A 24,216-nucleotide genomic window follows, 5' to 3' on the forward strand; every position below is an offset into this window, starting at 1 on the left:
GTATGTAACGTCCATCTCAAGTGCTCTAGAACTTGTTTTTGCGCATTACGGAAAGTTTTCAGTGAACAATACTAAAGTTGAAGAGATAGTTCTTCGGTACTGTGATATTTACATGAGTTTGTTGATTTTTGGCCATTTTGTTATTCAGTTATTGCTAAATACGACGTCCACTTATCAATGGGATGCAATATTATGGCTAACCAAGGCTGACGGAACGGTGTGTTTGCTCATAAATGACAGAATGGCGACTTGAAGGCACAGGACTATCTTTACCGTGCTGATGTTTGGTGTGTTGTATTTCGATGTAGTGATGTGCTTGTGAGTGTCCAGTTCAAATTAGTCCCGTGTTGTAAATATTTGGTTTAATGGTAAGGCGTGCAAATTGGAGTATGTGGTTATGAGAGCTTTTTTGTTTACTGTTGATGCTTCGACGGACGGAAAACTGAGTGAATTCAGATACAGGATACGTTAGTGCTCTGCATAATATACTGCGCGAATTATTTCCACTCTGTTGAATCTTATTTGCATTCATATAATGAAACCATATAATTCGCATAATTAAGTGAATTTTCAGAAATTTTAGCGTTTATTTTCTAGTGGTGCGGTGATTGGTGATGTGCGCTAACACAAGTTTTGTGAAACAAAATATAAGCGGATGTTGCAGCATTCGGCAGAGGAAAAATTTTTTCTTTCTCTTAAATGCACCAACGTACAAGACTGATTCATTAGTAATTTTTATCCCTTCTCATCCTTGGAAGTTGTCATTGCATTTCTTTATTTTGATGCACCCTGTGAAGTAAACAATATCGAAGACGACATAACGATTACTGTAATGGTCAGCGGCTTGAAGACAACAGTTAAACAAGACTTTTGGATTTCTAACGCCAGTACTGAGATTCTTACACACTATTCGACGGGGTAGTGGATTCAGTGTCGTGTATCGCAGCTGTGTTACACTCTGCCGTGAAGGATAGGTGCTCTATCCATAACGATAGCGATTTCTTCTATTTTTTATGTGGCGAACCCCGAAGTAACTCACAATAAATACAGTTTCTGCTTGTGTGTAGCATCAAGAACAGTCAAATTTGTCTAAAAAATAAATAAAAACGAACCATCGTGTTCGAATGTACAAGATGTCAACATCCGTCATCTACATTCATCAACGCGCAAACGATTTTTCGCTGTGTATTCTTACGTGGTTCCCACTAGTGGCCCCTTCTCCCTTTGTCAGTGGACTATTAGTTTTCAGTAATTTTGGACTGAATAGCCAATTTAATCCTTACTGGAACACTATGTATCTCACCGACAAACGTCACTCAGTGTGTAATTTGCGAGGTGGTTGAACATCATTGTTGACAGCCTTAGTGTATAGAATTCACTTGATTTTGCAAATGAATGTAGTTCCTCCTTTTGATGTTTTGTTATAATAATTATGTCACACACGAGAATTCACTTTCCATTCCTGTTTAAAGCGCGAATTTTTGTGTTACGCTAGTTTTTGTCCTCATAAGTTTTCGTTAGTGATATTAATTTTCTGTTCACTTAGTGCATCTCTGACGATTGTATGTGTAAACTGAAGGAATTAGTAAGGGAGATGGAAGTGTTTTTAGTTTGTTCCAAGACTGTAATTTCAGTTATTACCCTTCATCATACGTGTAACTGGTGTTAATGTTAGACGTATTCAACCTTTAGTTGATATGGTAGAAATGGGAAGAAAATATTTAAGTCTTCATGTGATATATGTAAAACCATTTTTGTAGAACCCCTTACTCGAGTTAGTGAACTATGTATGTGACGTACTTGCACTGATGATTGTATTGAGCCACGCTTCTTTTACTCATTTGTGTCGTCTGTTAGCAAAACTTCGTATAAATCAGTCAGAAACAGCTTTGTAAAGGCATCCTTCAGGTATAAACTACACATTTTTAAGATAAATTGAACAAGACCACCTGGCATCTGTGCTTGTTTCAACTAGTCAACTCCACTGGTGATGGGTAACCTGAAATATGTTACATTACAGTTATTCCATTGATTATATGCTGACTTTGAAATCAGAAAGTATTGGGTGTTTTCGTGTATTTTACATATGTATTCCATTATGGTACATTACATTTGCATTACTTTGAGCTTTACTATTTGCAGCAGATTGTACCCTGTACCCTCAGTGGTTGTTGCTGTGGCCACTGCCACGTGATGAATGCCCACATACGAATACAAAGAGACTCCTTTGTATCATTTTTCCCCCATTTCTCTGGTGGGTGCCTAAGATCTGGTAAGGATTGTCATTGTAGTTTTCCTCACTGGCTGATTTGCAGTTAGTTTCAGACAGTACTTAAAAAGCTCTCATCTCACTGTACTTTCCCAGTGGAGAACACCCTGATATCACAAAAATTTTTATTTCTCTTATTTTATGTACTTTCTTGCATACAGTTCTTTTTAGTTGTGTTGTAGTGACAGCAGAGAAAACAGAAAACAACTGTTGAGAGAGTGGGGGTGGTGATGTATGTATGGGGTGGTATCCCCCCTCCCCCACCACACTTAATAAATATAATAGGGACCCAAGACTGCAAGAATGATAGAAAAGCATAGATAATTCAGAATACACATTTTTAAAAAAGTTTTTGCCAGCGACTTAGTAATTACTGTATTTACAAAAGTGTCGCGTTTGAAGGCCCAGTACATTACTTATGTATTACATGCTGGAAACGGACAATCTATTTACAAAATTGAACACTGTATTGCGTATCATTTGCTTTCAGTTCATTTTCATGAAATAATTGGCTGTGATCCTCATTTTCCGGAGTTTTGAAACATTGGCAGTACAGTGGAATGAGTTTTGCCCTGTTTACTGTACTAAGTAGCTGCATTTCAGTGCCTAAGTTTGTGTGTTAAAACATGGGTCACATGCATAATGGGATATTTTAAACAAAAAAAAAATCGTTCTGATTATAATAAAAGACTGTAGGCTTTGCTTTTTACTTTTTCAAAAATTCTTGAATTATGCAAGAATAATCTGGAAACTACATAATTAACAAAGAGATAGTTGGGTGCTTGTTATATATATTTTTTTGCATCTTCTGGTAAACATTGCAAGGTCAGTAGCTTATTAACAGTTGTCTTTGCTTTATTGTCTACCTGTCTGCTGATCAGTGGCTTCACTGTACAGTAGGAAGTGCTTGTCTATCCTCGTATCACCTTTTATTTTCCATCCAGGATTTTTCCATTATCAAAAAGAGTCTTCATTGCTCGGAAATATGCAGCAAGAATAATATGTGGTACATTCTGATTATTGCTTCACAGTATGTTTGTTCCCTCGTGAAGTTTGTTGTAAATAATCCACCGCAGCTGAAAAGGAACAGTGATGTACATAATTACGATACCAGCAGGAAAATGACATTCATTGTCCCAAATTAATGCACGGATTGCTGTAACTGAAATTTTTGATCACTTACCCAGTGATATAAAATGTCTGACAGACAATAAAGTAAAATTTGGAAACAAACTGAAAGGTTTCTCCTTGACAACTCCTTCTAATCCTTGGATGAAATTTTTTTTTTAATCTTTGTTTTACATCATTATGATTTATCATGCAAAATGATCCCTGGAACATGAACACTTATCTTACCAGTTTGAAGGAAGTATCAGTGACATTTGTTTACTTAAGTTTGCATGTCAGGTTATTGTTTGTAACGACGTATTCCACCAGGTTATAATTATTTTTACACTTTCTCTCCTCTAAAAGCAATTTCACTAACTATATTTAATATTATGCAATTTTAGCAAGGTCTGTTAATCCTCACTCTGTCAGGAGTACTCAGTGGTCCTTTTTCGAACTGAGAATACATTGTTTCTCAATTTCTGTCTTGTGTATTATTACAAGCGCTCTCCCCCCCCCCCCCCCCCCATGCCCACCACGCCTTCCACCCTCCCTCTTCGTCTCCTTTTCAACAAAAATAAAATTAAAATAAACTCTTACAGAATGTGCTTTCTCAGCAGGGTGTGGGCCAGTTTCACTGAATGGTACCAATTCTTGTAGGAGTACCTTAACTTGCAAAGGAGCTCATACTTGGGTACTCTCTTTTGAATTAAATTACATATAGTTAATATTTAATTGTTGAGTATGCCTAACTTCAGGCATGTAAAACAGTTAATGGTGTGTGTTCTGGTGTACAGGCAGGTTGATACCATTTTATGCACAGAGTGGAATTAGCAACGTGACTGTATTCCAAAGAGTACACCATTAAGCAGTCAGACCAAGAAAACCTGAGAGATGATGTGTAAAACAAAAAAATAAGAGTGGTATTAGTGTAAGTCACTTTTCAGTGCAAACTGCATTGGCTCCTGAAATATCACTATAGTTGTCTGATAAAATAGACTAGATTATGTACTTTAATACTGATCTTCAATTAAAACATTGAACATTTCAGTAAAGGTTCATTTATGTAAATACTAAAATTTGGAGGATTGACTGAACCTGTCAATACCAGATGTTGGCTTATGATTTAACAGTACTGTGACATACAACATCTTATAATATTTGTGTGTGTTTGTATTCTATTTTATGTAGGTTGGGATGACAGAGTAATTTGTGGTGTAGCTCAAGGTGTAGGTTAGGCTGAATGGTGACAATTTGCTTGCGAGTTGATGAAGCAGTAATGAATGTGAATAGGAAATCTTTGTTGGGGTGACATATTGATCTATAGTAACTTGAAGTTCGGGCTTGGTTGAAAGGTGTCAGTTTGGTTGTGAGTTGATGAAGTGGCATCAAAGGATTCAGTTAATTGAATTAAGATGTCATACACAGTAAACAAAAAGTGTACTAATAAGAACTGGGAGGAGAGCCTCAAATTACATCTTTGTGAAGATTAAGAGAACCAATCAGACTAGAGCCCAGTGTTCGGTGCAGACATTCACACGGTGGAGCTGTTGGTGCTTGTTTTGTGGAGGACAAATATGGATGGGTTGCTTACCAATTCAAACTGTAGCCTGCATTATGAACCGACGTCTGCTGTCTCCTTAACTAAATGTATTACGTATCATGCAGAAACCAAGCCCAAACGTAGCTTGGGCAGCAAAATTTTGTTAAAAAGACTGCGCCCGAGTATATGTCAGGCAGCAATTTTCTCAATGCGCAACTGGACTAATTTCGTACGAGAACAATGTTTTGACGTCTCGTGACCTGGACCTGCCTCTGGGCTGGTGCTGCCTTGTGTTATCAATTTCTGGAATTATCTTGAAAGAAATGTTAGCGAATGTAACAGCTGCTGTTGTGAATGGCCGAGCCAGTATGATTGCATTGTTGTAATTTTGCGTGTGTACTAGGCCTAATTAGATTTTGCAGTTTTCTGTAAGTATGCTACAAATATATCATACTTATTGAGTGAGCAAGAAATTTTTGACGCTCAAGAGGAAGAAATTGCTCAATAGCTCACTTTGCACTTTTTTTCGTGGTAAGATAATTATGCTTCCTGTTATCTTTATTTTAAAATTTATAAACATGCAAAGCAATTGTGAAGCTTGGCCCTTTTTTAGTATGTGTTACTCTTGAAGATACATCAATTACACATATGCCAGTAACACTGTAAACAGTGGCATAAATGACCGGTTTCCTAGGCACAATATTCTTCTAAGTGGCCGGTCTCCAAAGTGTTAATGACCATTAGCAGGTAAAATTGATCTTAAGTTGCTACTGGAACATTATCAGCACACAAACTTGTGTAGAGACCAGTAACTCAGATTTAGAAGCATGCAGGTTAGGTCTGAGACGTACTTAGTTGTGTCAAGGCTTAACTCTGTTCACATGAATCTCCAGCTGTTTCAGGCACCATAGCTAGTGCTGTCTAAGGCCTTTGTACTGTTTTTGAGTTCCTGAGATATCAGTATTCCGGATGAAAGAATGTTACGAGTAGTGGACTGAGGGTATACAAGCAATCACTTCAAACCATGGGGCACACACAATTAAATCTGTGTCTTACCTTGCTACATGAATTGGTTTAAATAGACAATAACATGGACTTAAGAATTAACTGCTTCTACTACTTCTCATTTTGGGACAACAGATCAGTAAAGCTCTTGGATCTACATATATACTCCACCAGCCACTGTACAGTGCATGGCTGAGGTACCCTGCACCACTACTAGTCATTTCCTTTCATGTTCCACTCACAAATAGAGTGAAGGAAAAAAACGAATGTCCTTATGCCTCCATATGAGCCCTAATTTCTCGTATCATATCTTTGTGATCCTTATGTGAAATTTATGTTGGTGGCAGCATTGTCCTTACACAAAGTGTATGTTGATGGCAGTAGAATCATTGTGCAGTTAGCTTCAAATCCAGGTCTCTAAATTTCTCAGTATTGTTCCTCGAAAAAACTTCAAGTTCCTTATAGAGATTCCTTTTTGAGTTCATGAAGCATCTCTGTACTACTTGCACATTGTTTGAACCTACCAGTAACAGGCTCACCTCTGAATTCCTTAGATGTCTTCCTTTAATCTGGCCTGATGCAGATCTCAAACACTCAAGCAGTACTTGAGAACAGGTGACGCTAGTATCCTATGTTCAGTCTCCTTTACAAATGAACCACCATTTCCCAAAATTTTCCCAATAAACCAAAGTCATCCATTTACCTTCCGTACCACAATCCATGTGCTCATTCCATTCCATATCGTTTTGAAATGTTACACCCAGGTGTTTAAATGACATGACTGTATCAAATAACAGACTACTAATGCTGTATTCAAACATTATAAGTTTGTTTTTCCTACTTATTTGTATTAACTTACGTTTTTCTACATTTAGAGGTAGCTGCCGGTCAACACACCAACTAGAAATTTTGTCTAAGTCATCTTGTATTCTCCTGCAGTCACTCAACAATGACACTTTCCCATACACCACAGCATCATCAGATTGCTGCTCACCCTGTCCACCAGATTACTTATGTGGTTAGAAACTAACGGTGGTCCTATCACACTTTCCTGCGGCCCTCTTGATGATACCCTTGTCTCTGATGAACACTTGCTGTCGACAACATGCTGGGTTCTCTTACTTAAGAAGATTTCGAGCCATTCACATATCTGGGAACCTTCATTAATGGTTTGCAGTGCGGTATCATGTCCAGTGTTTTTCAGAAATCTAGGAATGTGAAAACTGTCTGTTGACCTTCATCCATAATTCACAGCGTATCATGTGAGAAAAGGGCAAGCTGAGTTTCACAAAAATGATGCTTTCTAAAACTGTGCTGTTTCATGGATATAAGCATTTTGATCTCTAGGCAATTTATTATATTCGAACTCAGAATGTGTTCTAGTATTCTGCAACACTTTTTCCCAGTCGCTAGGGACTTTGTGCTGGGCGAGAGACTCACTATATATACAAGCTAAATAAAGGTCCAGTACAGTAGTGTACTCTTTGTAAAACCAAAGTGGGATTCTATCTGGACCTGGCAACTTATTTGTTTTCAGTTGTTTTTCTGTGCCAGGGATGCCTATTATTATGTCGTCCATATGAGAGTCAAATGATGGCATGTTTGTATGACTCTTCTGCGTGAATGATTTCTTAAACGTGAAATGTAAAACTTTGGTTTTCCGTTTGCTGTGTTCTTCTACCACAGTAGACAGGTTGAAGAGTGACTGGATAGATGCCTTAGACCCACTTAGTGAAGGCCATGTGATGGCCACAGTGGCCAGAGACAGTGGTCAAGTGTGTGTGAGTTGCGCTTGTCTGAAATTGTCTGTGTTGTCTACTTTAGAAGGAGGCCTTATGTCCAAAAGCTCACACATTTTGCAATCTTTTTACTGTGCCTGTCTGCAGTTCAACATCTTCTCTGTATGTTGAGTAGCAGTCTACGCTTTTTATGATATTGTCAATATCCAGTCTATACTCGGTAGGTTAAAATTGCCTCCAAGCAGTATTGCATGTTCTGGGTAGACTGTCTTTGATTGACTCTAAAGCTCTCACAGTGGAATCAGGTGGCTGGTAAAAACATCCAACAGTTAACTTGATTTCATCTGGACCTTTTATACACAACCAGTTAACTTCACTGTCATGCTCAAATTTGACTTCAATAGAAACAAGGTTTTTGTCAACTGCAATGAACGCGCCCTCTCCCATGGTGTCTAATCCATCTTTTCGGTATATATTGCATGCCATACAAAATATCTTTTAGCTTTCCAACGCATTTTGTGTGGGTTTCATAGGTGGAGAACCTTTTGACTTGGCTTAACCATACAGCTCTTGAGAAAAAAAATGTGTTGATTCAGCTGATGATAGAATACTTATAATAGCCTGTATATGTCAGTGCTACAGCTTCTTTATAATTCATCATTATGATGATAAATTTGGTACTGCAAGACAAGTCAGATAAAGAGATCCTCCATAACCAGAAATATTCTGACAATATTATGAAAAGGAAAGATGTTACTCACCATATAGTGGAGATGCTGAGTCGCAGATAGGCACAACAAAAAGACTGTCAAAATATAAGCTTTTGGCCATCAAGGTCTTTGTCAAAAATATAAAACACACACACACACACACACACACACACACACACACACACACACACACACACGACTGCAGCTTCTGGTAGCTGAAGCCAACACCAACCACAGTAGTGGAAGTTTATATGCCTGCTAACTCCACAGATGATGAAGAAATTGAAATATTTATGATGAAATAAAGGACATAGTTAAAGGAGATGAAAATTTAATTGTGACAGGTGACTGGAATTCAGTAGTAGGAAAAGGAAGGATTAGAAAAATAGTAGGAGAACATGTACTGGTGGAAAGAAGTGAAAGAGGAAGCTGCCTGCTAGAATCTTGCACAGACCATAATTTTATCACCGCTAATACTTGGTTTAAGAATCTTGAAAGAAGGTTGTATATGTGGAAGAGACCTGGGGACACTGTAAGGTTTCAGACTGATTAGATAATTGAAAGAGAAATGTTGGAATCAGATTTTAAATTGTAAGAGATTTGGACTTTTACAACAATATATTGAGTGTTAACTGCAGACTAAACCTGAGGAAATTGCAAGAAGGCAAAAAATTAAAGAGATGGAACCTGGACAAATTCAGAGTTTCACAGGGAGCACTAGCCAACTTTGGTCTGAAACGGGGAAAAGGAGAACAATAGAAGATGAACAGGTAGCTTTGAAAGATGAAATAGGAAAGGCAGCAGAGGATCAAATAGGTAAGGCAAGACTTAATAGAAATTCCTAGATAACACATTATGTGTGGAATTTAGTTGATAAAATGAGAAAATATAAAAATACAGCAAATGAAGCAGCTGAAAGGGAATATAGCTGTCTAAATGATGAAATTGACAAAAAGTTCAAAATAGCTAAGCAGGAATGGCTAGAGGACAGATGCAAGGCTATAGAAGCATGCATAATGAGGGGAAAAAGATAGATGCTGCCTGTTAGAAAATTTATGAAACCTTTGGAGATAAGAGAAACAGCTGTATAAATATCAAGAGCTAAGATAGAAAACTCAGTACTGAGCAAGAAGGGAAAACTGAAAGGTGGGAGGAATGTATAGGTATATCTATACAGGGTGTTCAAAAAACAGTGTTGAATACTTTGGGAGGTGGTAGTACTCGTCGAAACAAGAAAAATAAGCCTAATAAACATGATTCCAGAAACGCATACATTCTGAGATAAACATGTGTTTATAGGAAGGGCTGCATGATGCTTTTTGTGGATATTAGCACAGTCATTGCATTGGCGCTCCATCAAATGTGTCAGCAGGGTATTATGATGTATTACTCACAGTGCTCTGCCATCCATTAGGTCATCTGCAGTCAGCTGTTTGGTTTGAGTCGTGTTGTAGGCTGCATTAGTTTTTGTCGTGTTTATGTGCCTTATTGTACAGCACAGTCAACCCCATGTACATGTCGTGGTGTTTTACCTTCTTCCAAACACAGATTCCCTTATGTGTTTACTGGTATTGCACTGTTTGTTTGTACAAATTGTGTAGTACATTCACACAAATTCCCTGTGTCTTGAGTAAATGAATTACAGCTTGGATTCTGAAGTGGAAGTAATACAGAAAGCCCATAGTAGAATTCACCAAAGTGGTACTTGATGCTTTTAACAAAGATGAATGTGTCGCAAGCATGTTCCTAGAGCTTTGTGAGGCTTTTGATACTACTGAGCGAGGTTGAATCATTAGGAATAAGAGACATAGCTAAATGACTGTCTCTGATCATGCCAAGAACATAGGGTACAAGGAGTAGAGATGACACAAAACTCAAATAAGGCTAAACTTTTGGTGAAACATTTACGTTAATATAGTTCCTCAGTGTAGCATATTAGGAGCAATTCTGCTGCTGATACACATCAGTGACTTTCACAGTAGTGTTAGTACCAGGGAAAAGATTCCCTTTGCTGGTGTCTGCAGTATTAGTCACTGAAGAAGAAAATATTACTCCTTTCATCAGGGAAAGTAAATGAAACCCTCAAGGAATTACCAATATGAAATAATGTTACACTGAACAGAAAGAAAACAAATTCTCTAAATTCCAGTTTAAAGAGGGAAAATTGACATTGTTAATTAAAATATGGATGGTACTTCTGTAGACTGCATAACAAGTGCACAATTTCTAGGAGTGAATATTGAGTCTCAGTTGAAGTGGTGGTGGTGGTGATGGTGGTGGTGGTGGTGGGGGGGGGGGGGGGGGGGAGACAGATACTGGCAAAAAAAATGTCATCGGCATGTTATGCTCTTAGTCCTTCTATCAGTGTGTAACAATCAGTATCTTTTTATTTACATACTGTTCATATGTACGCTCATTTATTAGCTATAGAATTCTTTTCTGGGGAATAAATACACGAAATAGGAACACAGTTGTCAAACTACAGAAAAGAACGGTAAGAATAGTAACCAATAACAGCAATTGAACTTGTTGTAAAGGTCACAATATAAGTAAATGTACCAATAGTTTTGCACATCAAACTAACATTGATAATTATGGCACAAACAGTTTTGTCCATAACCATGGAACAAGATCTAGACTGAACTTAACATTTACTGAGAAGAAATAAACATAAAGCTCAAAACATCATTTTTTACCAAGAAATAAACCTAAACTTCCATTGCCCATGGAGATGGAAGAGGTTATGGAAACAAACATATTTAAAAAGGCAGTTAAAAGTATTTGTTAAGCCATGCACTCTGTACAGTGGAGGATTACTTAGGTAACGCAGGGTAGTGGTATGGTAAAAAATATATCACAAGTAAATGATATTAAAAACAACAAAATATCTATCATTTCACATAACTTTTCACACTATGGTTTCCTTTTCTTTCTTTTCCGAAAAACCTTACAATTAAGCTATGTTACCCTCTTCCTGAGTGCAAAATGTCAATTATAGAGGGTTGCTGACTCAGTTTTTCAGGCTAGCGAAATGGGAAGTTGCAGTACACAAAATGGAAACAAAACAGCATCACTGTGGCCCTTACATCAGCTGGTAGTGTATGTATAGTGTTAGCATTATGAAATGGTGTGTGCAGTGACTGGTAGTCAGAAATGAATAAACAGAGTATCACTAGCCTTTTACACTATTAAATAACTTCTCCCTAAATGGTACTGTACACTAGCAATAAGTCAAGTGTGTAGTTCTGCTTTAAACAGACAAGCCTTGTGTTAGGAAGAATGGAGGCCTCAATCTTCATCTTTTTCCATCCATCTTGATTTACATTTTCTGTGGTTCCTCTAAATTGCTTTAGGCAAATGCCAGGATGATTCCTACCATAAGGCTACAACCAACTGTCAGTTCCTTGTCAAGCTACACCTATAAGTATTTAAATGCCTGTGTACATGGTGAACCAGAACTCCACCAACAAACTTTCAGAGGTGATAGTGTGAACTAAAAGAAACAAAAAAAGGGGGGGGGGACTAGTAAATGTGGTTACTTGTTTATGCCTGATTATGTGAAACATGTCTCTTCCACTGTGAGCTCTTTGCTTTCCACATTTCCACATGGGTAGGAGGTAATAAGGACCAAAACAAGAAAACAATGTCCACTAAACATGGGAACTTAACTGCAGACCTTAAGAATTATGACCACTTGTTCATCTTCGTTACTGTGTGACACATCTCTTCTGCTGAACAAGTGCTTGGAGCTTGTAAGATACAGATTTTAGAGCCCTTGTTTACTAGACAATGTTTTTCTTGGTTTGGTCCATACTACCTCCTCCCAAAATATGGAAAGCAAAGCACTTACAGTAGAAGAGATGTGTCTCACAGTAACAAAGAGGAACAAGTGCTCATAGCTCTTAAGGTATGCAGTTTAGAGCCCATGATTACTAGTCACTTTTTCTTTATTTAGACCATACTACTACCCCCAAAAGTTCTTTGCTGGACTTCTGGTTCACCCTGTACATGAATTATGTTAATTTGTTGTTGCCAAATTTGAATACCTCGATTTTTCCAATATCCTTGTAAAAGTGATCCACAGATAAATAAAACCACCACCACAACCTCCTCCTCCTCCCACCACCACCACCACCACCACCACCACCACCACCACCATTATGTGAGCGATATATGTACAGAATGTTTAACTTTCAATGTCTACCAGTAAAAAATATTTATCTAGACCCATTGTTTTATGACACTGCACTGTTTACCTCTAGTGTGGGTAAACATCAGCAGCAAATGAAAGCGCTTAACAGGGCAAGTTTGAAAGTCAGTAATAATAGGGCTAATATAATGTGTAATCAACATATTGAGAAAGTAATGCATAAAAAAATAATGACTTCATAAGACCAAATGATAAGTTTTTGTATTTAGGATTTTGAAAACAACAGTTGTGTGGGCAAGAAAGTAAACAAGAAGAGGAGTAAAAATTTTATGCAGTGCTTTTGGGAAATGACTTTGAGTTACAAAAAATAAGACTCGTGATGTGTTTGAAGTGGAAAGGAAACAAATCTTGTTTATTGCCAGTTTTGGTCAAGATATATGTCATTCAGACAAACATTAAAACATTGTACTGTTAGCAGTGGAGGAATACATGTTGGGATTTATTAGGTGGTACAACAAAACAAGACAGATGTGCAAGGGAACAGACTGTAGCAGAAAACTTAATTATAGCTGTAATGATACTGAAATGCAAATGGGAAGTAGACCTATATGTAGCCAGCAAATGGGGTGTAAATGGTCCAAGGAAGTCTTTGGTAATAGATTCTAAGAAATAAAGATAAAACAATGCAAAGACTTAAAGTAAGGTAGGTAGATGGCATTAGAAAATATGCAGGATGTTGACTGCTGAAGATCAGTAAGCATGGAAAAGGCTAGAGGAGATGTTTATCCTACAGTCTTTACCTAAGGCATGGTGATTATAGTTGAATGGTGTCACTAGGTATAGTGTCTTTTGTACTAAGCAGTCTCATATGTTATATATGTCAAAGTACAAGTCTTTTCTCTAGTGTTCATTTCTTTATGGCATCACCATATTTTCATTTCGTTGTGTTATTGCATTAAACCACAAGCTGCCCGCCCAGTTAGCCGAGCGACTTGTGTCGAGGTCTGGTGAGCCAGCCAGTCTGTGGATGGTTTTTAGGCGGTTTTTCATCTGCCTTGGCAAATGCAGGCTGGTTCCCCTTATTCTGCCTCAGCTACACTATTTCGGCGATTGCTGTGCAAACAAGTTCTCCACCACGTATGCGTACACCACCATTACCCTACCACGCAAACAAAGGGGTTACGCTCATCTGGTGCGAGACGTTCCCTGGGGGAGAGGTGGGGGGGGGGGGGTCCACCACCTGGGGCCGAACCGCACGATAACCCTGGGTTCGGTGTGGGACGGCGGAGGGGTGAAGTGGACTGTGGTAGTCACCGTGGGGTTCTGGACCACTGCGACTGCGGCAGTGACAGAGCCTCTCCGTCGTTTCTAGGTTCCCGGTTAACATACAATACAATACAAACCACAAGCTATGTTGACAACTATTATTTGTAGTTGCCATGCTTTGTTGTGTGTTCTGCTACATTGATAGTGTTACCAAAATAGTAGTAGCAGTGGGCATTTAAGTGCTTAGCATTGATTTGCATCTTTTTTTATGCAGCTTTTGTTAATATGCTGCCTCTTTGGACTGTTATGAGTTCATTTCCCCATCCTCTGGTGTTCTCTGTATTACTTATTGCCCAATGCTGTTATGAATATCATGTCAAGTATTCACTGTAGATCTACTCCTTAACATGTAATAATTTTGTATTTTATTTTAAAAGTATATTTACCTGTCTATTTACCTAATGCAATTGGATCTTTAAAGTAAAATTCATATTCTTGTGCAATATTGTCAGGTTGTAACCACAATTGAGTCCAAATCTGAAAGCTGGATCATCAATCAAATATAGTACTGCAAGAATGTTTATTACAGACATCAACACATAGAAAGAACAGAATTGCCGCCTGGACAGTGTATGCCGTTATTTATACAAAAATAGAATATGCTAACAACTCTGAAAGTTTGTTAGTAGATTTCTGACTTACCCTGTATACAGACGTTTGCATGCTTATAGTTCTAGGTTGACAAGGAAATGGTAAATACAAAATTACAAATATTTGCTAGTGGTTGGGTTTGAATTGGACCCGCAGCACACCAGCCAGTGACACTACCCGCTACATCACAGCACAACTTGTGGAGAGACACGGCAAGGCAGTGTCTGAGAACTTCTAATTTTAATCAGCATCCTAGATCTAGATCTTGTCTGTGGCCCCCTGTATTATAACACATCATGTCACATTCTTTTCACAGTGATGAGCATCAAAGGTAACCCCCATCATCCATCTGTGCCTCAGGACCATAGGAGGGTTTCATACAGTGGATGCGGACAACATCTCTGCGCTTTTTATCTATTTTATGAAAGGGCATAATCCTTGACTTGGAATGTGACATCTGATATGCAATGAAGGAAACAGTACAGACCAGAGTGGCATTTTTAGTAACTTTCTTGGTAGTCCCCTGTTTTGCACAGATATAAAAAGCTATGCTGATCTCTAGAGCTGACTCTCACTGGCTGGTGCTTGGTGTTATAGTGCTGTCAGTCTTTCCCCTGAATGTCCAGAGTCTGTATGTGACCAAGCCATCCTGTTTCTTTGGTCTGAGTAATAAGGTGTTTCATGTAGTCATCCTGAGTATTGTCCAGTTGAAACAGGGACAGTGTATACATTCTTTTTGGCCACATGACTGTAAATCAGAAATAATGGTGTGAAGCCTGTAATGTCTTTAATCGCTGTGTTATGTGCTTAAGTCACAATGGGCAGTATTGTATTCCAGTATCTCTGTTGATAACATTGTACATCAAGAGCATATCTGTCAGCATCATATTAAAGTATTCTGTGAGGCTATTCATCTCTGGATGGTAGGCAGTTTTTATCCTGTGGGTTATTTTGCAACGTGAAATTACCTCTAATACTGAAACACTTTTCCGCAATCAGAGATCATCATGTGGTGTGCTTTGTGTTTAAAAATGATGCCTTCTGCAAGGAACCTTGCAATTTTCCATAGCTTTGGCAGTTGGCACAGCTTTGGTGATAGTGTGAGCTAGTCAGTGCAGACTGTTATCCATCAATTCCCAGTTGTAAACATTGGTAACCTTCCCAAGAGGTTGACTCAGATTTGGTGTAATGGTGCTGCCGCATGTGGATTTGGTATCAGGTGCCCCGGAGGTAATTGGGGCACATGCTTTTGTCACTGACATTCCTTACTGTGGCTCACATACTGTCTAATGGATCAGCAGAGACTTGGCAAGTGATACCTGTGTCTGATTCTGTCTAGAGTCATCAGTAATGCAACGAGCTGTGGTGCATGAGAGCATAGTTTGAGCAGTCTAGGATGTCATCAGTGTGCAGCAATGGGTAGACATAATTTTTCATGATTTTATTCAGTCATTGGCAGTCAGCACAGAAACACCATGTGCTGTCCTCCTTTTTTGCAACGATCACAGGAGGGGGATCCAGGATTCCCTGAAGGTTAAATGTTGTCATCTTGTAGCATCTTCTCCATTTCCTCCCAAATTTTGTGCCATTCAGTTATTGACACCATATGCAAGAACTGACTAATTGGTGGATGATTCCTAGTGTTGATACAATGTTTTACTATGGGCCATTTGTTCTATTTTATATCAACTCCAGATTTGAAAACATCCGAAAATGGGCACAGAATGGCTGACACTTGCTGACATTGTTTCTTGGTCAAGTTGAATCCTACTGGGAGAGTGTAACATCCTTTCCTGCATTGTCTGTTGTGGTAGTGGAGCATGATTCTTCATCATTGACACTAGACTTCGTAGACTGCTTGGGCTGTCCCTATGCACACAGCTATGGGGATGAGTTGTGGCTGCTTGGGACGGTTAGTGATCCAAAGTTCTCGTTGACCACCTTGAATGCTTATCATCATCACTGGTATGTAGATTTCTTCTGTGAGCTTAAGTAGCTTTTTGCAATCAACAAAAGTTTCACAGGAAATTTTATATTTTTTTTCCCTCTCAGTTGAATGAAAATCCAATTTTTGCTGCAGTGATTACTTGTTTCAGGCTGACACATCCATTCTCAAACAACACACCTAAAAGTTACAAAGTACATGGTGTACTGCAATGTTGACATACAGTATACGTATCCATATAACAAGTAGCTATATGCTTATAGACGTACCTTGTTATAACCTGTAATTAGTCGTACAGTATGTTGTCAGAAGGTCACAGATAGCTTTTGTACAGAAAGACAAATTGTGAGCAACAAGTACTCTCATTGATAAGATAGTCTGTGTGAACAAAACAACCAAAGTGACAATAATAACTTTTAAGAGTCAATAGCCCTAATACATACATGCATGTGCATCTGGCTGCCTATTAGTTTGCTGTGGTGCTGCAACATCCACTGTCATTTATTGATAACATTTTTAAAAAAGTAGAAAAATATCGGTTTTACATTACAGAAAACGTTAACAATTTTGTTTTACAAAATAATCTAACATCCAGATGAAACATTCAAATACAGGTGGTAATGACATAACATGCCCTCCAGATGCGACCCTATGTTTTCATTGCAAGGTACAGTATCAAAAATTACTGCTTTCCATACAGGACGTCAATGCTGAACTCTAAAATATTATTTTTTTATTGTATGTTGTCCACACACTGTCTAAAGAAATAAAAATAAGGTGAAAGACATAAAAAAGTTACATATTTTTTCAAATTATATTATCTGTGTAACCTTTATTAACAAACATCCAGTTATGCATTACTAAGTGTCATGCAACACAGTTATTATCCCTGGTGTGAAGGCTGCATTCAAAGCCAAAGCCTTATTTGTACATTAATCATACACATGTAAAGTTGTACAATTTTTCATGTTTTCAATGATTTTACAATGGAATTGTAATGGTTACTATCACCACTTTGAAAGAAATTGGGTAGTTAAATCACAAACTATCCTGAAATATGTATAGCAATACAAGATCAAGTTTTTTGAAAGACTGTCTTCCTATGCCCAGATGGCATAATGTATATGGCAAAAATAGACCCTGATCTGTGTGTAATAAATTTGGAAGCCCCAACACATTTTGGCACTTCTTATAGCTTCTATTCTGCTATAGATTTGATAATCTGTTTTCCTTACCTTGGGCCTGTGATCCAATGAATATTGATGACTTTTGCAATAGTGACCATTACCTAATTATTATATTGGTCCCAAATTTACACCACTCAGATTGTTTACCATTTTGGTCACTGCAAAGAGTTAATTGGAATGCTTTCACTGCTAAAGCACAGGTCACGATAAATTCAGGGAAGAGGATCGATGAAGTAAAAGAAGCTACAGAAATGATCATCCGAGCTGCAAACACTACGATAATATTCTCTTCAAGTCCTTCTAGATGGATACCTGTTCCATGATGATGCACAGAAAGTGCAGATGCCATCACAGAATGATGAATGACTCTTCAAAAATTTAATTTTTTTAAAGTGATCAAGGACAAAATCGCATTAGTTAGTGCAACAAAAGAAGAAAGAATGTTGGGAACAGTATGATTCTTGACTGACAGTGCATACCACAGTTTCACAAGTGTAGTCCAAATTATGACAGATTAGTTAATTTAAAGCCACCAATAGAATGGAAATCCTTAATGAAGGAGGAATTAACCCCAGTTTGTCTAACAATGCTGAACTTTCAGCAGTAAATTGTGCGGAAATGATGGACTCCAAAAATTACTATTATATTTTTGCTCGTTGTCACCTTTTAACAGAACACGATACCATATCTTTTATCTTAACAGACCTGGCTACTTACAGTACATCCTTTACAGCCTTGGAACTGAATAATGCTTTAAAGCAATGTAATAATATGCCCTCAGGCCAAGACAAATCAGAAGCTTCATGATTGTGCTGGAAATACACACATCAAAAAAAGTTTAGGATCACCTCAGTTCTGAGAGTTCCGGAACCTGTATAGAAAATTGGAATAGAGATCAACATAAACATCATTTCTGCCCTTTTTATTGCTCATGAAAATCACACATTGCATGTTGTACCACCATACAACAAGATGTGGTCCAGATTGCTGTACACACCGGTACCTACTGGGCTACTGCACGTCCTCTTGCACTGATGCATTTCTGTATTCGTCATGGCATTATATCCACAAGTTCATCAAGGCACTGTTAGTCCAGATTGTCCCACTCAACGGAGATTCGGCGTCCGGAGCCTTCAAGGTCCGGGCAATCACAGAGGGTGGGCTTATTGGTAGTTGGGAGCTCCAATGTTAGGCGCATAATGGGGCCCCTTAGGGATATGGCGGCTAAGGAGGGGAAGAAATCCAGTGTGCTCTCTGTGTGCATTCCGGGTGGAGTCATTCCTGATGTGGGAAGGGTCATTGCGGATGCCATGAAGAGCACAGGGTGCAGCCAGCTGCAGGTGGTGGCACATGTCGGCACTAATGACGTGTGTCGCTTTGGATCTGAGGAAATTCTCTCTGGATTCCAGCGGCTATCTGATTTGGTGAAGGCTGCCGGTCTTGCTTACAAGATGAAGGCAGAGCTCACCATCTGCAGCATCGTTGACAGAACCGACTGTGGACCTTTGGTGCAGAGCCGGGTGGAGGGTCTGAATCAGACGCTCAGACGGTTTAGCAACCGTGTTGGCTGCAGATTCCTTGACTTGCGCCATAGGGTGGTGGGGTTTCGGGTTCCGCTGAATAGGTCAGGAGTTCACTACACTCAGCTGGCGGCTACACGGGTAGCGGAGGCTGTGTGGCATGGACTGGGCAGTTTTTTAGGTTAGAAGGCCTTGGGCAAGTACGGGGTGGGCTGCAATCTCAAAGGGTGCATGGCAAATACAGGACGTGCTTGGATCAAGGAACAGTCAGAATTGTGGTTGTAAATTGTTGTAGTTGTGCTGGGAAAGTCTCTGAGCTTCAAGCGCTAATAGAAAGCATAGAAGCTGAAATCGTTATAGGTACAGAAAGCTGGCTAAAGCCTGAAATAAGTTCTGCAGAAATTTTTGCGAAGTCTCAGATGGTGTTCAGGAAAGATAGATTAGGCAGAACTGGTGGTGGAGTGTTTGTGTCTGTCGGTAGTGGTTTATCTTGTAGTGAAGTCGAAGTAGATACTCCGTGCGAATTGGTATGGGTGGAGGTTGTACTTAACAGCCGAACTAAGTTAATAATTGTCTCCTTCTACCGACCCCCAGACTCCGATGATATAGTTGCTGAACAGTTCAGAGAAAGTTTGTGTCTCGTAACAAATAAATACCCCACTCATATGGTTATAGTTGGTGGGGACTTCAATGTTCCCTCGATATGTTGGCAAAAATACTTGTTCAAAACCGGTGGTAGGCAGAAAACATCTTCCGAGATTGTCCTAAATGCTTTCTCCGAAAATTATTTTGAGCAGTTAGTCCACGAACCCACGCGAATTGTAAATGGTTGCGAAAACACACTTGACCTCTTAGCCACAAACAATCCAGAGCTGATAGAGAGCATCATGACTGATACAGGGATTAGTAATCACAAGGTCGTTGTAGCTAGGCTCAATACCGTTTCTTCCAAATCCACCAGAAACAAATGCAAAATAATTTTATTTAAAAAAGCGGATAAAGTGTCACTAGAAGCCATTCTAAGAGACAATCTCCATTCCTTCCGAACTGACTATGCAAATGTAGATGAGATGTGGCTCAAATTCAAAGATATAGTAGCAATAGCAGTTGAGAGATTCATACCTCATAAATTGGTAAGAGATGGAACTGATTCCCCATGGTACACAAAACAGGTCCGAACGCTGTTGCAGAGGCAATGGAAAAAGCGTGCGAAGATCAGAAGAACGTGAAATCCCGAAGATTGGCTAAAATTTACAGAAGCGCGAAATTTGGCACGGACTTCGATGCGAGATGCCTTTAATAGGTTCCACAACGAAACATTGTCTCGAAATTTGGTAGAAAATCCGAAGAAATTCTGGTCGTATGTAAAGTACACAAGCGGCAAGACGCCGTCAATACCTTCGCTGCGCAGTGCCGATGGTACTGTTACTGACGACTGTGCCGCTAAAGCGGAGTTATTGAACACAGTTTTCCGAAATTCCTTCACCAGGGAAGACGAATAGAATATTCCAGAATTTGAAACACGAACAGTTGCTAGCATGAGTTTCTTAGTTGATACCTTAGGGGTTGCGAAGCAACTCAGATCGCTTGATACGGGCAAGTCTTCAGGTCCAGAGTGTATACCGATTAGGTTTCTTTCAGAGCAATCCTTTCCTTAGCAATCATATACAACCGCTCGCTCACCGATAGATCTGCACCTACTGATTGGAAAATTGCGCAGGTCGCACCAGTGTTTAAGAAGGGTAGTAGGAGTAATCCATCGAACTACAGACCTATATCATTGACGTCGGTTTGCTGTAGGGTTTTGGAGCGTATACTGTATTCAAACATTATGAATCACCTCGAAGGGAACCATCTATTGATACATAATCAGCATGGTTTCAGAAAACATCGTTCTTGTGCAACGCAGCTAGCTCTTTATTCGCACGAAGTAATGGCCGCTATCGACAGGGGATATCAAGTTGATTCCGTATTTCTAGATTTCAGGAAAGTTTTTTACACCATTCCTCACAAGCGACTTCTAATCAATCTGCGGGCCTATGGGGTATCATCTCAGTTGTGCGACTGGATTCTTGATTTCCTGTCAGGAAGGTCGCAGTTCGTAGTAATAGACGGCAAATCATCGAGTAAAACTGAAGTGATATCAGGTGTTCCCCAGGGAAGCGTCCTGGGACCTCTGCTGTTCCTGATCTATATAAATGACCTGGGTGACAATCTGAGCAGTTCTCTTAGGTTGTTCGCAGATGATGCTGTAATTTACCGTCTAGTAAGGTCATTCAAAGACCAGTATCAGTTGCAAAGCGATTTAGAAAAGATTGCTGTATGGTGTGTCAGGTGGCAGTTGACGCTAAATAACGAAAAGTGTGAGGTGATCCACATGAGTTCCAAAAGAAATCCGTTGGAATTCGATTACTCAATAAATAGTACAATTCTCAAGGCTGTCAATTCAACTAAGTACCTGGGTGTTAAAATTACGAACAACTTCAGTTGGAAAGACCACATAGATAATATTGTGGGGGAAGGCGAGCCAAAGGTTGCGTTTCTTTGGCAGGACACTTAGAAGATGCAACAAGTCTACTAAAGAGACAGCTTACACTACACTCGTTCGTCCTCTGTTAGAATATTGCTGCACGGTGTGGGATCCTTACTAGGTGGGATTGATGGAGGACATCGAAAGGGTGCAAAAAAGGGCAGCTCGTTTTGTATTACCACGTAATAGGGGAGAGAGTGTGGCAGATATGATACGTGAATTGGGATGGAAGTCATTAAAGCAAAGACGTTTTTCGTCGCGGTGAGATCTATTTATGAAGTTTCAGTCACCAACTTTCTCTTCCGAATGCGAAAATATTTTGTTGAGCCCAACCTACATAGGTAGGAATGATCATCAAAATAAAATAAGAGAAATCAGAGCTCGAACAGAAAGGTTTAGATGTTCATTTTTCCCGCGCGCTGTTCGGGAGTGGAATGGTAGAGAGATAGTATGATTGTGGTTCGATGAACCCTCTGCCAAGCACTTAAATGTGAATTGCAGAGTAGACATGTAGATGTAGATGTAGGTTCCTTAGAGTGGTTGGTGGATCACGTCGTCCATAAATGCCCCTTTTCAATCTATCCCAGGCATGTTCGATAGGGTACATGTCTGGAAAACATGCTGGCCACTCTAGGCGAGCGATGTTGTTGTCCTGAAGGAAGTCATTCAAAAGACGTGCATGATGGGGGCACTCGCTGGCCAGTGTTTCTAAGGTGTTCACCCTGACTGTGTTGCCTCCAAACACATCTCTGACGATTGTCTGGTTGAAAGCATATGCAACACTCATCAGTGAAGAGAACGTGATGCCAACCCTGAGCGGTCCATTCGGCATGTTGTTGGGCCCATCTGTACCGCATTGCATGGTGTTGTGGTTACAAAGATGGCCCTCACCGTGGACGTCGGGAGTGAAGTTGCGCATCATGCAGCCTATTGCGCAATGTTTGAGTCGTAACACGACGTCCTGTGGCTGCACGAAAAGCATTATTCAACATGTTGGCATTGCTGTCAGCATAATCCGTAGGTAGTGGTCATTCACTGCAGTAGTAGCTCTTGGGCGGCCTTAGCGAGGCATGTCATCGACAGTTCCTCTCTCTGTGTTTGCTCCATGTCCCAACAACATCACTTTGGTTCACTCCGAGACACCTGGACACTTCCCTTGTTGAGAGCCCTTCCTGGCACAAAGTGACAATGCGGATGCGATCAAACCACTGTATTGACTGTCTAGGCATGGTTAAACTACAGACAACATGAGCCGCAGACCTCCTTCCTGGTGGAATGACTGGAACCGATTGGCTGTCGGACCCCCTCTGTCTAATAGGCGCTGCTCATATATGGTTGTTTACATCTTTGGGCGGGTTTAGTGACATCTGAACAGTCAAACGGACTTTGTATGTGATACAATATCCACAGTCAATCTCTATCTTCAGGAGTTCTGGGAACTGGGGTGATGCAAAACTTTTTTTGGTGTGTGTAGGTTTGGCAAGATGGTGAATTTTCATCGTACTGGAGAGAGAGTAACACAGTACCTATACTGAAATCAGGACAAGACCCAAAAAATGAAACTCAACAGACCAGTCAGCCTAACAAGTAACCTGGCTGAACTATTAGAAAGGATTATTGATGCATAGCTTTCTTGGTGTTTGAAATGTAGAAATCTCCTTCCAGTGCAGACTCCAAATATCTCAAACCGCCACTGATCATATCGTAGGATTGGAGTTTTACTATTACACACACCTTTGTGCACCACTGACATTTGATTGCAATGTTCTTTGATTTACACAAGGTGTCTGATACAACATAGCAGCATCACAATTCATCTCCTCTGTAGAAATTAGGCTTTTGAGGAAATTTACCTGTCTTCATACAAAATTTTCGTCACTTAGAGTGCTTAGAATAAGGATGGGCATGACCCTGAACAACCATTACAAGCAGGAAAGTGAGGCCTCGCAAGGATCAGTTTTAAGTGCCACATTTATCAGATATACAATAAATGGCATAGTAAAACCAGTGGGACATACAGTCACACCAGTATTACATGATGATCACCTTTGTTTATTTTATAGTTCTGTGTTGTTATGTACAGTGGAATGTTAACTACTGATAGCTATACAGAAGGCACAAAAATGGGCAAAAACCCCTGGGTATTGTTTTTTACCAACTAAACTGCACATCTACTTCTGTAAAATACAGTCTGCCCATCCTCATCCAGAACTGTGCCTCGAAACTCAGCTACTGGAAGTGGTGGACCAGTATCAGTTTCTAGGACTACTGCTTGAACACCACAAATATGACAGTTCAAGGCTTCCTGCACAAAGAAACACAGTCCTTTCCATTTCCTCTGCAAAAGTACCTGGGGTGCAAATCTATCTGTTTCATTAACATGTTATAAAATGCTCTGGTTTGCACTATGGAAGCATTGTTTATGGATCAGCTGCACTGCCCATCCTTGAACTATTAGACTCTGTCCAACACAATGCAGTCCTTTTGGCAGTTGGAGCTCTCCAAACGAGCCCAGTCAATAGCTTTGTTGTAGAAATGGGAGTACCACCACTGAAAACATGACACCAATCAAATTTATTTAACTACACAATCAT

General features: G+C 39.6%; 1 protein-coding gene across 1 annotated transcript in view; it reads left to right on the forward strand.

Moving 5' to 3' along the window:
• Positions 1–309: 309 nt before the first annotated feature.
• LOC126469900 (inositol 1,4,5-trisphosphate receptor) overlaps positions 310–24,216 on the forward strand; it is a 345,163-nt gene continuing 321,256 nt past the window's right edge. The window contains exon 1 of the mRNA XM_050097248.1: positions 310–368. The gene's annotated coding sequence lies outside the window, so the exon portion shown is untranslated. The remainder of the gene's footprint in view (positions 369–24,216) is intronic.

Source organism: Schistocerca serialis, chromosome 3 (assembly GCF_023864345.2).
Source record: "Schistocerca serialis cubense isolate TAMUIC-IGC-003099 chromosome 3, iqSchSeri2.2, whole genome shotgun sequence".
Lineage (NCBI taxonomy): Eukaryota > Metazoa > Arthropoda > Insecta > Orthoptera > Acrididae > Schistocerca > Schistocerca serialis.